We start from the raw sequence: 11,880 nt of genomic DNA on the forward strand, positions 1-11,880 counted from the left end.
GATCTTCAGCCTCCACGCAGCGGGTGACAAAAATGTTTGTACACTTGGAGTCAAATTCCAGTCTAATCTCAAAAATAAGTCTTGAATGATGCCTGCCATATGTTTTTCAGCTTTATCTTCTCTATTGCAGTCGGTCTAGGCTCTTTTCAGACAGGTAGTTCTTCAGCCAGGAGATGGGTTTCTGACTGGAAAACTCTCCCTCTCAGTCTGAGCCTCTCCCCTGACCATCACAGCCCCTGGCACACTGGGAGGTGGCCCTGCTCTTCCATCCAGGGCCACCATACAAATTGGATTTGCCAGACTGCTGGAAATAAGGTATAAAAGCTGCAGCTCTGCTTCACACTGAAAATTTCAAAGCACTCAGTAAAAATCTCTTCAAAGAGAAGATGGAGAGGGGATCTAATCAGCGCATGCAAATATCTCCAAAGTGAGAGCCAGGAGGATGGTCCCAGACTCTTCAGTGGTGCCCAGCATCAGGATGAGGAGCAATGTGGTTTATTTTAAATAAACCACAAGAAATTCCACCTCAACATGGGGAAGAATTTCTTTCCATGGAGGTGCCAGAGCTCAGGAACAGTTGCCCAGGGAGAACACAGAGTTCCCTCTCTGGAGACATTCCAGACCCACCTGGATGTGTCCCTCCAACCCTGACAATTCTGTGATTCTGAGATTTTCGCTTGTTGTTGATGTTCTCCTTAAGGTCCTGGATGGCTCCTAGAGGGTTCAAAGATGGATGTGCTAGGGGAGGAAAGCAAGCTTTTTGTCAATTTTTGTAAATTTTAAGGTGGGCTGAGGAAGATGTGGTGCTCTGCATAAATCAATTTACGTGATCCATGAGCTGTGTTACATCAATGTGTTTGAGAGAGATGTGTCAGGATGTTTTGGTGAAGTTTTAGTTTTTACACTGCGGGCTCTTTCTCTTAGAAAAAAATGGAGAAACAACACCTTATACACAGAACCCACACTGTCCTAATGCTTTCTTTCTGTGAGCAGGCAGGCTGGCATTCTTCAGGGCTTGAATGGAGCTGGGAGAGGGCAGAGCTGGTGGCCAGGAGCTGAAGGACAGGAGCTGCTTCCATGGTGTGACCCGAGTCACGGGACTGCTGTGGCATGTGCTGGAGAGAGGGGAATAGCACAGAGAATAGCACAGAGCCAGCCCGGGCTATTGTAGCATTCAATTAGTGCTTACACAGTGCCTTGAATAACTCACATGAAAAGCTGACATTATTATTGTTATTATTGTTATTATTAAGCTAACAGTATATTCTCTGTGGAGTTCATGAAGGGGAGGTGACGCACAAACAGCACATACAGTAGCAGCTGCATGTGAACAGTGCCCCAGGAGTTATAAAGAAAAAAATTACCTTAATAATGGTTCCTCTGCTGTGGTGGGATTTTCCTCCCTTTAATTATAGTTGCTGTTTTCATTTGAAATTGATTAAGTGTTTTAGGATGGCAAACAGAGCTGGTCTTTTTAAAAAGAACACTCAAAGACATCCAGCCCCAGCCAGGAGCGGAACATTTTTATTCCTTTTTAAAGGACTCAGAGTTTCTTTCTTCCAAAATGATAAGAGGATGACTGGATTTGGTGCTCTCCAGAACATCTCACGATTTTTCCACACTAAGGAGAGGTGGACACTTGTGCCATGGGACTTCCTGGAGAGGAGAATCCACTGTCCTGATTTTAATTGCCTGCTTTGGATGGAAGAGGCAAGAAGGACTGGCAAGTGCTGCTCCCTGTAAAATGTACTTACAGTGATCTCTGTTACAGAGCATCTGCAGTGAAGGAGGGAGCACCTCATTTCTAAACTTAAAACACTGTTGTATCATTGGTTGGGAATTAAAGACCCCCTACCTCTATTATTCTCAGCAACCTTTTGGTGTTTCTCTTCCATTTTCATTCATGCAGGTAAAAACAAGTTCCAGCAACTCTGCTCAGAAGCAACCATTGCACAATTTTGGCAGTGTCATAATTACATCGTTTTTCTGCCCCTTTCGCTCTGAATGCTGTGAAGGCATCACAGAGCTCTTATGCAATCGGGCTCTATCAGCTCAGAGAGGTGCTGCTGCTGCTGCTGCTGCTGCTGCTGCTGCTGGGAAGGTTGAGGCGTTCGCAGTTTCTGCTTTAACACTTCTGCTGCCCTCTGGTGTTTTAGACATCCTGGATGAGGAGTCACCTTGGATGATTCCGTGATATCCGCGCTCGGGAGAGGTGTAATTACAGAGCTGGCTTGCTCAGAATCAGGGGAGAAAAGCGAGGGAAGTGGAGAGGCACTTTTCAGAGCACATCCACGAGGATGTTCCTTTGAATCCTCGAGGAAAAGGGAGAAACCGGGAGGACACAACTGCTAAGTTTTTCCATTGCAGCCGCTCTGTGCTCCCTCCCCGAGGGCAGCATGATCTGTGGATGGGAATGCACAGGGAGGCTGATGCCTTCCAGAGCTCATCTCGCAGATATTTCCAGCAATTCAGGCTTTAGTCATTTCACTCAGCATTCTCTATCAGTTTCAAAACAAACTGACAACAATAGCAACTTTCTTCACTGGGCAAAAAGAAAACAAACCAAGAAGTTTGGAGACATTCCTTTCTACCCATTTCACCCTCCAGAGATAAAGTCAGCCTGGCTTTCTGTGGTGGATTTACTGGGTCACTACTTGCAGTACAGCTGTAGTTACTTGGTTTTGTTTCTTTTCTCTCTCTTTTTTTTTTTTTTTTTTTTTAAGCAGGCGATGGGGTGGTTTGATTTGGGATTTTGTTTGTTTGTTTGTTTGCTTGCTTTTGGGGTTGTTGTTTGTTTGGGGTTGGTTTTTTCCCCAGAAAATACCAGTGTGATTATTTTGAAAGTCAGATTTGTGGAACTATTTTCCACAACTTAATTGAGTAAAACCTTGCTGAAGTCAATAGAGTTGTTTCCGGTCACACCAAGTTAAACTCTGGCCTAAAAAGAAATGAAATGGGAGGTGTCACATTGCAAAAACTATAGTGACATTTGAAGTAAAGAAGATGAGATAATCAACTAAAATACTTGTAGGCTTATTTCAAAGACAAAAGCATTATCTTAGAAAAATGGTGCATGACTGTTTCTAACATGACTTCAAAGTGTCTTTGAATTTGAAAAAATCCAGGCTGCCTCTGCAATTTTGGCAAAAATACTTTAAAGCTAGGATGTCCTTACTGAGGCACCACAATGGCATCCACAAATACATTTCAGACCACTGGAATGTCTTTGGTCATAGCGTTGCATCACAGTTACATAATTACAATCACAACAATGATCTTTTGTCATTACGGTTTATGACATTTCATAATTAACAGGCAATGACACCTCAGTGACATAATACACGGGGCTTGTCTTGCAGGATGAAGGGGCACAGAGCTTCTCCTCATCATTCCTCCTTATCTAGGGCTAGGAAATAGCTCCTGAAGGGCTCAGCACCAGGTGTGTGTGGGTTCTTCACCCTCCTAAATATAATGGGGTACAAAATCTGCCTGCATGCTGAGGCTCTGAGTGTCTTTGTTTGTATAAAGGGAAGTACAAACACAGAACAAACAAGGGGGTCTGTGCCTTTGAGAGCTTTGCTGTTTCATTGAAATCATTTCCCTTCTGTGTCTGTCACTCTTACAGTGTTTCACTGTGCTGGGACAGGTGAGCCTGACTGACAACTGGCAACAAATACATGAAAAAAATATGTAGAAAAGAACTGGGATGGGTTATTTCCATTGCCCAGGATAAAAAAAAAAAAAAAAAAAAAAAAAAAAAAAAAAAAAAAAAGAAAAAAAATCAGAAGCTATACAGCCAATATGGACAATGGCTTTTGAATTAGTGGTTTTTTTCCAATTAAGATTAATGACCAAAGGTTGACAGGGTAGTAAAAGTGAATACACATCTGTAATCCAACTGTGCCTATTTAAATTGAGAAAGTCACTTTGTTTGCATCTCTTAAAACATCCATCTTCAAGGTGTCCTGCAAGGTAAAGCACTTATTCTACCGAAATTTGACTGAAGAGGACCCAAATCCCCTGGGTCTGAGCCCATCTGTGTTAAGCTACTGTTAGTGTTGGCATCAGCATCAGCCAGGCAGGGACCTTCCTGGGGCAGAACCACCTGGACTTCAGATGCCCACAGACCAACACTTGGAAATGGCACTTTCCCACCAAGAGCATACAATGTTCACAGAGCAAAGGCACAAAAGATCAGGAAAAGATGTAACTTTCCCCACTTTAGCTGCTTTGCAAAGGGGAGGGCACAACAAGGATGAAGTGTCTTCCCTGTGGGGGTGATGAGGCAGGTCTGTGAAACAGCCTGGAAATACCTTTGTGTGAGCTCATGAAAATTGCTTTAACTCAATCCTTCCCACGGAAATTAGGTGATTAATGTTAATCCAACAGCTGGTATAAATACAGTTATGTGCATACAGGTTTTAATACAGTTTATACAAGAGGCAGCTCTTATATGTGATTTTTCTATCAGGCTGGACTTTCTGTAAGATTTGTACTTGTAGTTTAATGTTACCATCCCACTCCCAGATAAAATGTGGACAGGGAGCAGGTCAAACAGAGGCAGCTGCTTTCCCAAGCTTTGCCTCTCTCTGCCAGCAGTTTCTGTTGAAAGTGTGTGTATTGCTTCTCATTGTAGTAGCTCATGTGTTGCTTTGTTTTTTGGGGTTTTTAGGCCACACTATTAGGGAAGTTTAGCAGTGTAAGCTGCCAGCTTCCAAAAGCAAAACATAAATGCTAAGTAGACCTCAGATATGAGAGCAGAGGTGGGAGGAAGGCATGTCCGTGATCCATTTGACAGGGGGTTTCATTCCTGTGAAATTATCCTTCCCGTTCTTGTGTGGGATCTGTACAAAAGGGTTGGGGAAATTCTGCCAGCCTGATGGGAGTGGTGGGGCACCAACAAGTTTGGGAACCTTCCTGTGGGCAGGCCAGGAGGCTGAAGGCTGTTCCTCTCATCCTTACAGCTGCTGGAGCGTCCATGAGATGTTCCCAGCTGGGGAAGACCTGCCAGCAATCCCTCAGCCAGTGCAGGGACTGGATGTCTGCCCCGTGCTGGGCTGGAGGGACAATCCGTGAGGGCAGGAAGGGAATTCAGCCCCGTTCCTTTTGGCCTGGCTCTCCCAAGTGTCCAATTGCAGGAGTTTTACGGGAGTGCCATAGGATGCGGGGTGGCCCCGGCCGTGCGGCTGCGGGCGCCGTGGACGCGTGCCCAGCAGGAAGCATCCTGAGACAATGGAATTCAGAATTCACTGCACACGGAATTCTGTGTTCTCTGCTGCTGGCTCTGCTGGTGACCTGAGCGAGGCAGTTCTGATGTCCCCTCGCTGCAGCCTCCGCTCCCCTCCCCTCTCTCGGTGAGTGATTCATGCGGAAAGCTCCAAATCATTCCCCAGGGATGAAGTTAATAAGGGCCCCCTCACCTTTCCTCTATATTCATGCATTAGAGTCTGAGATCCACTCTGCTTTCGCTGCAGTTTGAAATGGAAAGGCAATCTCTTCCCCAGAGTCCCAGGTAATTTCTTCATCTGCCAGGCAAGGGGATGTGCTCTGGCTCCTTTGAAGAGGGTTTAAATGGCATTTGTCTACAGCATACCAAAAAATCAGGAGCTGCTCCCCTCCCCCTCTCCCTTCTCTACTTTGCTTACTCTGAAAGAAAACAGAAACAAAATAAAAGTTGCTATTACAGCACGGTGCTGGTGGTACAGTTATTCCACAGGGAAAACCTGATATATCCACCTATTGTCTGAGGCACTACCAGGAGCCCCTCGTCAACGAGCAAGTTACGAAAACAGGTATCCTTCCTCAGAGATTGATGCGATATTTGCGTGGATATTTCCTGCCATGCAGCACAGATTGTTTGTGCCACTGCACAAGTGAGAAATGCGCCTTTCCAGCGGGGAGAAGGACTGTTGCAACACACCTTTATTGTCCTCCTCTGGAACAGCATATTCAGTTCGTTTTCCACCCATCCATGCCTGCAAATACATTTCCTATAATTGCTGCTCTGTCAGATGCGCTGTAATCCGTCCCCTCCTGCGTCAGCTGCATTGTTGTCACCCCCCTCCGATGTCAGGAAAACTGTAATCCTGCTCTTACGCTCCTTGGGAGCTGCCTCTGTGGCATTTCCAGCTGCATTCACCCCGAGTCAGGCAGAGCCAGGACACAGAACACAACCACCCCTGTATGGACCACGAATGTGACGAGTCCTCTGGCGTTTCGGGTGTGCCCGTGGGTGTTTGGAGCCGAGGGCATTTTACACACTGGGAGGTTGGCACTCTGCAGTCACCCTCCAGATAAAGGTTCCCATTGGGGCTGGGCGTGAGGAGCTCAGCAGAATTCTTGTGTGGCGTTGAATCATGCGTGATGCAGAACACTGGTTCTGCACGTGGGCTGCAATGGAGGGGAAGGGAATGAATAATGTTTCAGAGGACAAAGGGTTAGCAAAATTCCTGCTTTGTGCGTCCCCACTGATGAAATGACTCCAGTGAAGCACGAGTAGGGGAGGTGGGTGGGCTCACAGTTTGTGAGTGGGACACCAAGACTATCTATTTTCAAGCGTGCACACGTGTGTTACGCTCCAGTCCCAGGGCTGAGCAAGAGCCTATGAACAATAACACATGGGAAATGTCTAATGTGCAATTCTTGGCACAAGCCAGCCCCGAGTTTCCAGGGAAGAAAAGTACAGGGCATATGGCATCTAAATATATGCCATCATGGATGACAAGAAACATGGAAGAACTTTTTGGATGGGGCTGTTTGTTGACATCCTGAAAATATCTTTCACAAGACAGATACTGACAAGGCAACTCAAAACCAGATGGTTCTCCAGTGATGGCTTCACAAGAGCTTTAGGTTTGGGGTGAAGTAAGCAGTTTGTGCTACTGGAGCAGATTGATTGTGACTCCTCAAATAGGAAACCAGATGTTCCTGCTCCAGCTAGAGCTGCTCTCCTGGTTATGCAGCTGATACAACCAGAGAGCACACAGCTTTGTCCTCACTCTCAGCAGGACGTGCTGTCTTCAAGAAGTCTTCCTGTTGCACGCTCTTGATAATTTTTTGAGTTGGCTCAGACTGTTTCGTCTCTGTCAATACTCATCACCTCTCACAAGATCAGCGACACAGATTCTCTCTCCCTGCTTAAGTTATGCTGTTCAGTTGGGCAGATGGCTCCCCAGCCTTGTTGGATGTACCAGGAGCAAACCCTTACAATTAATCTGCCACTGCTCATCTCGGTGGTGAAGATAGGCAGGTGTCTTGATCTAAAGAGATGCCCTTTTAGAAGGTGTTCAAATTCTGTGAGGATGGAAAGATTATATTTTGTGTAAAGAATAACACTTCTAGATGCATAAGAGGTAGAGAGTCAGATTAGGAAGAGACCTAATTATGCAGAAATTCTCACTGCAAGCAAGGGTGAGAAAGTCAGGAGCTGAACTCATCTGAAAATGTTGGTTAGAGGCTTCCCTAGGAGCTGAGATGTGTGACGTGAATTCCCCCAGTCAGCATGTTCCTACTTTGGTGTGTCATGTCACTCATGGCAGCAGCAGGGCGTTCTGGGCTGAAAATCTCTAAATTCTGTCATTTGTAATGGAAGGAGGAAGAGTGTGAAGAAGGAGAGCAAAATGGGCATAGATTTACTGTGGGTTCCAGTGCAAAATCTCTTCTGGTGGGTCTGTGGGAGGACACCCTACCCTGAAGCTGCAGATGGCACCAGGGGGAATGATCTGGGATTGAGGGAACTGGTGTAAAGAGGTGTGGAGTCTGCAAGGCATCCAGATACATCTTTTTGCTTCACTGTGTGCCAATAAAAACTGACACGATGGCCAAATCTTTCCATAGACTCATCTGTTAATAAGAGATACAAGATAAGAAAGTCAATATATTTTCATGTTCCTTCCTTTGACAGCATGAAATTATTCTGCTGGTTTGCAATATCAAAGGCAGTCTAACCTGGGATTTGAGGCTTTAGCCTGCTGGCAATATTGATAAATATTTTCTTCAGACAAAAAAGTTTCTCACCTTTGAAATCAAAGGAATAAGCTAAAAAGGGATATGTACTTTCTCTGTTAGCAGTAGAAGTACTTTTGGGAAAAGTGGAATGCTGTTGGGAAAGTGGAATAATCTGCTTTATACAGCATACATCAAATTGGGTAAATAAAAACTTGAAGTATAGTTGGGACAAAGTACAGGAAGGAGCAACACTCATCACCACAAGTAGAATGGGGCTGTGGTGAGAACACCTATTACTGCATCTTCACAAGACAGAAAGGTATTCAGAAACTCCTCCTTAGTTTCTTTTTTCTCATGAAATGAGCCTTGTTAAGTAACACCACAGCCACATGAGCATTCAGAGAGAATGTACTCATGCAGCAACATTTATGGAAAGGAAATACTGGTTTGGGACTCAGAATAAAATGCCAAGGCCAAACCTGAAGGGAAATGAATAGCAAAGGCATTATCAGAGAGCAGTTCACTGGGTGATCCAGTGCCAGCCGCTGAAGCCATTCACTGAGGAATTTCCTGTGATAACAAACCCTCTCTGCATCCAGCTTCATCAGTAGACAGAAAGACAAATTCTCTTGGTCACATTGTTAATGGCAAACTGTTTTCCTGGCATTAGAAGGGAGCAGAGTGAAGTTTATGTGCAGCTGTATCACCATGTCCTGACAAGAGGGAGCAACATTCCTGAGCAGTAAATATCACCAGGGAGGACAGGGAAACTTTGCAGAAGCATCACCAGCACAGGCTGGTGGCCTTTACAGCCTCATCAGTGAATTGTTTTGCATAAAATCCATTAGTGAACACAATAAAAACACAGCGAGCCATAAACCAGTCATCCTAATAAATTAAGATGAAAAAGCTGGGTCCTGTCCTGGAGGAATGGCAGCAACTTTTCCTCTCTGGAGTAGCTGAGAGAGCTGGAGACTTGTGCTGGATGCACAGTGTGTCTTGTTTGGCAGGACTTTCACAGCCAGAGCTGGCCCACTGGCCATGGATTTAACTCTGGACACTGTCCCAGTGCAGTGCTGGTGTGAGGGGGACACTGCACTGGTCTGTCCACAGCTCCTGCATCTGTCCCACTGCTGCAATTCTGCCCAAGGTAGAGGACATTCCACCACACTCCTATCTGCCTCCAGCAGGGCATTCCTACCTGTGACAGGAATGCCTTCTTGGAATGGCAGACCTCCCCCCAAAAAAAGATAGAAAGAAGGGGGGGGAAAATAAAGCTTTAAAAGCAAGAAAATCATCAGTGACCCCTGCTGGACACAGACACAGGTATTCCTCTTGGGCTTGCTCAAGTGCCCGTGGAATGTGCGCCTGGCTGAAGCCCTTGGGAGAGGAATAGCAACTGTCAGACTAGAACAAGCAAGCAAACAAGCAAGCAAACAAACAAGCAAATAAAAAAAAAAAGTGGAAGAAAGTTAAAAGATAAAATTGTATTGTTTACCCTGTTTCTATGTGTTTCAGAGCCCTGTGGAATCTCACATTTTCCCCTCCACCTCAATAGTCGCTGCCATTTGCCAGCAAGCCCAGCGTGCCCAGCAGCAGGAGCTGCCCCAGGGGAGCCCTTTCCTGGCAGCTCTGACCCTTCCCTCACTGCTGCTCCCTCTGGGCTCCATTCACTCCTGCCAAGCATGGCCAGCTCTGTGTACCTTGCCAGCTGCTTCTCCCCAAAAAAATTCCTTGCCCTTGTCTCCAGTATCTCCTCGCAGCAGGAGGCTCTGCTTAGGCATTGCTGGAAGGGATCCTAAGCTTTCCATCACATTTTTTAAAGCCAGCTCTGGATGTCCAAACAGAAGCAAACCAACTGGCCGTTTGTCCCTTCCTCCATCCTTCCTGACCCTGGCGGGAGTCTAAGGGGAGGTGTTGCTCCCAGGGTTCCCCAATGGCTCCTCCCAGAGCTCCCAAATGGCTCATCTTTGTCTCCCTGGCCAATGCAGTCGATTATCCTTGAAAGCCCTCGCAGCTGCCGAGTCTTTCGTTCGCTCTGGAGCCAGCATGGTTGGTGTGCTCCAGGTCCAAAATAGTTTAGGACAACTGCATCCTGTCCACCTCAAAGTGCCCAGCAGGTTCTCGTGGATGGCCCCCAGCAGCTGCTCAGTGTTTCCATGTGCTGGGCAGCAACAGCTGGATTTCCAAAGGGGAGAAGAGGCTCCTCTAACGTGGGCAGTTGTCTCAAGTGCCTGGGAAAGGAACAACACACTCTCTGTCCTGGCTGGACTGAAAATGCCCTCAGCCAGTGCTAACCATGCCAAAACCATAATTACCTCATCTCCCCTGTTCTCCTGGAATCTCTGAGGGCTGGTTTTTATAGGTGATTATAGCAGTACAGCTGTCACAGGCATCTTTTCATGAAAAATCCTTTCCTTAGGATTTTTTCTCCTGAGAAGCTGAGAGACCTCAGGAACAAAATGTAAACATTGATTATCTGCTGCTGTGGAATGCAACAGGTGCATCTGTGATTGGCTCATGTGGCATGTGGTTGTTTCTAATTAATGGCCAATCACAGTCAGCTGGCTCAGACTCTCTGTCCAAGACAGAAGCTTTGTTATCATTCTTTCTGATTTTATTCTTATCTTAGCTAGCCTTCTGATGAGATCTTCTATTCTTTTAGTACAGTTTTAATGTAATATATATAATAAAATAATAAATCAAGCCTTTTGAAACATGGAGTCAGGTGCTCATCTCTTCCCTCAGCATAAGACCCCTGTGAACACTGTCACAGTGCAGCTGCTTCTGATGTCTCCATTCCTTGAACCCAAAGAAATCCCCTACCTGCTCTGGAATTGTGTGCTGACTGCTGGGAACACAGGCAGTGTATTCTGCCTGATTTGAGGCCTCTGGGCTTCTGTCTGCAGCACCATCCTGTGTTCAGAGGTAATGGAAGAAGGTGGACACCCCCAGCAGGAACAGATTGTGGTGGTGTGATCTCCAGTTTCCAGAGCTGCAGCGCCTGTCTGCGTAAGCAGCCCCACGCAGGCAGCTGAGCGGAGCATCCTCATTATTCACCCTGCTAAAAAGATGAAGTGCCTGCAAAATCTGGCAGAGTGTGTGCACAGGATTTGGACAAGTTCTGGTAGGGCTCTGGGGACCCTCGCAGAGTGGATGTGGTGAGCCTGGAGAGCACTGCCTGCCCACCCACTGGGTTAGATGTCCTGCACAGTGACCAGGGTTGGGTTTTGACTTCAATTAATCTGTGCACAAAAAGAAAACAAACAAACAAACAGAAGACTTTGCATCATGGGCATTTTTTACCTCTCTGACCAATGTGATCCAGCATTCTCCTCCCTCCTCTCCCAGCTCCTGGGGAAAGAGCCTTTATGTCAAGCAGTCATGTCACCACAAAGATGTGTTTGCCAGGTCAGTAAACAGCGGTGATACAGGAATCTGCAAACAGGTTGAATTTCTGCTTTAATGACCAAAGAGCTTGAACAAACACAGAAGAACAGTATGAGCTCCCTGCTTCCACCTCAACCCCAACATCAAAGGCTCTGCTGGCTCAGGGGACTGACACAATGTTTTGGGGAAGAACATCCTTTTTTGGGGAAGAACATCCTTTTTTGGGGAAGAATATCCTTTTTTGCCTCTACTCCATGAAAGAGTAAGTCATGAAGGAGACTGATTCATGAACCAGGCTGCCCTGACACACAGTCTGTGCAGAAGGACAAATCTCTCAGCCCTAGGTTGTGTGGAGGAGCCCAGTGCAGTGAATGAGCCCCAGGTGGGCACTCACAGGTTACCTGCATCACCAGGTGAGGAAGGACATGCTCACCTGCCAGTCTGAGCTGCTGCCTCACACTGGCGCTCTGCTTTGGATGGCTCCAGCTGGGTGACTCCAATCCAGGTCTGCTTGAAAGGGGCCTGATTCTGCACAGTGGAAAA

Source organism: Melospiza melodia, chromosome 2 (genome assembly GCF_035770615.1).
Source record: "Melospiza melodia melodia isolate bMelMel2 chromosome 2, bMelMel2.pri, whole genome shotgun sequence".
NCBI classification, from domain to species: domain Eukaryota; kingdom Metazoa; phylum Chordata; class Aves; order Passeriformes; family Passerellidae; genus Melospiza; species Melospiza melodia.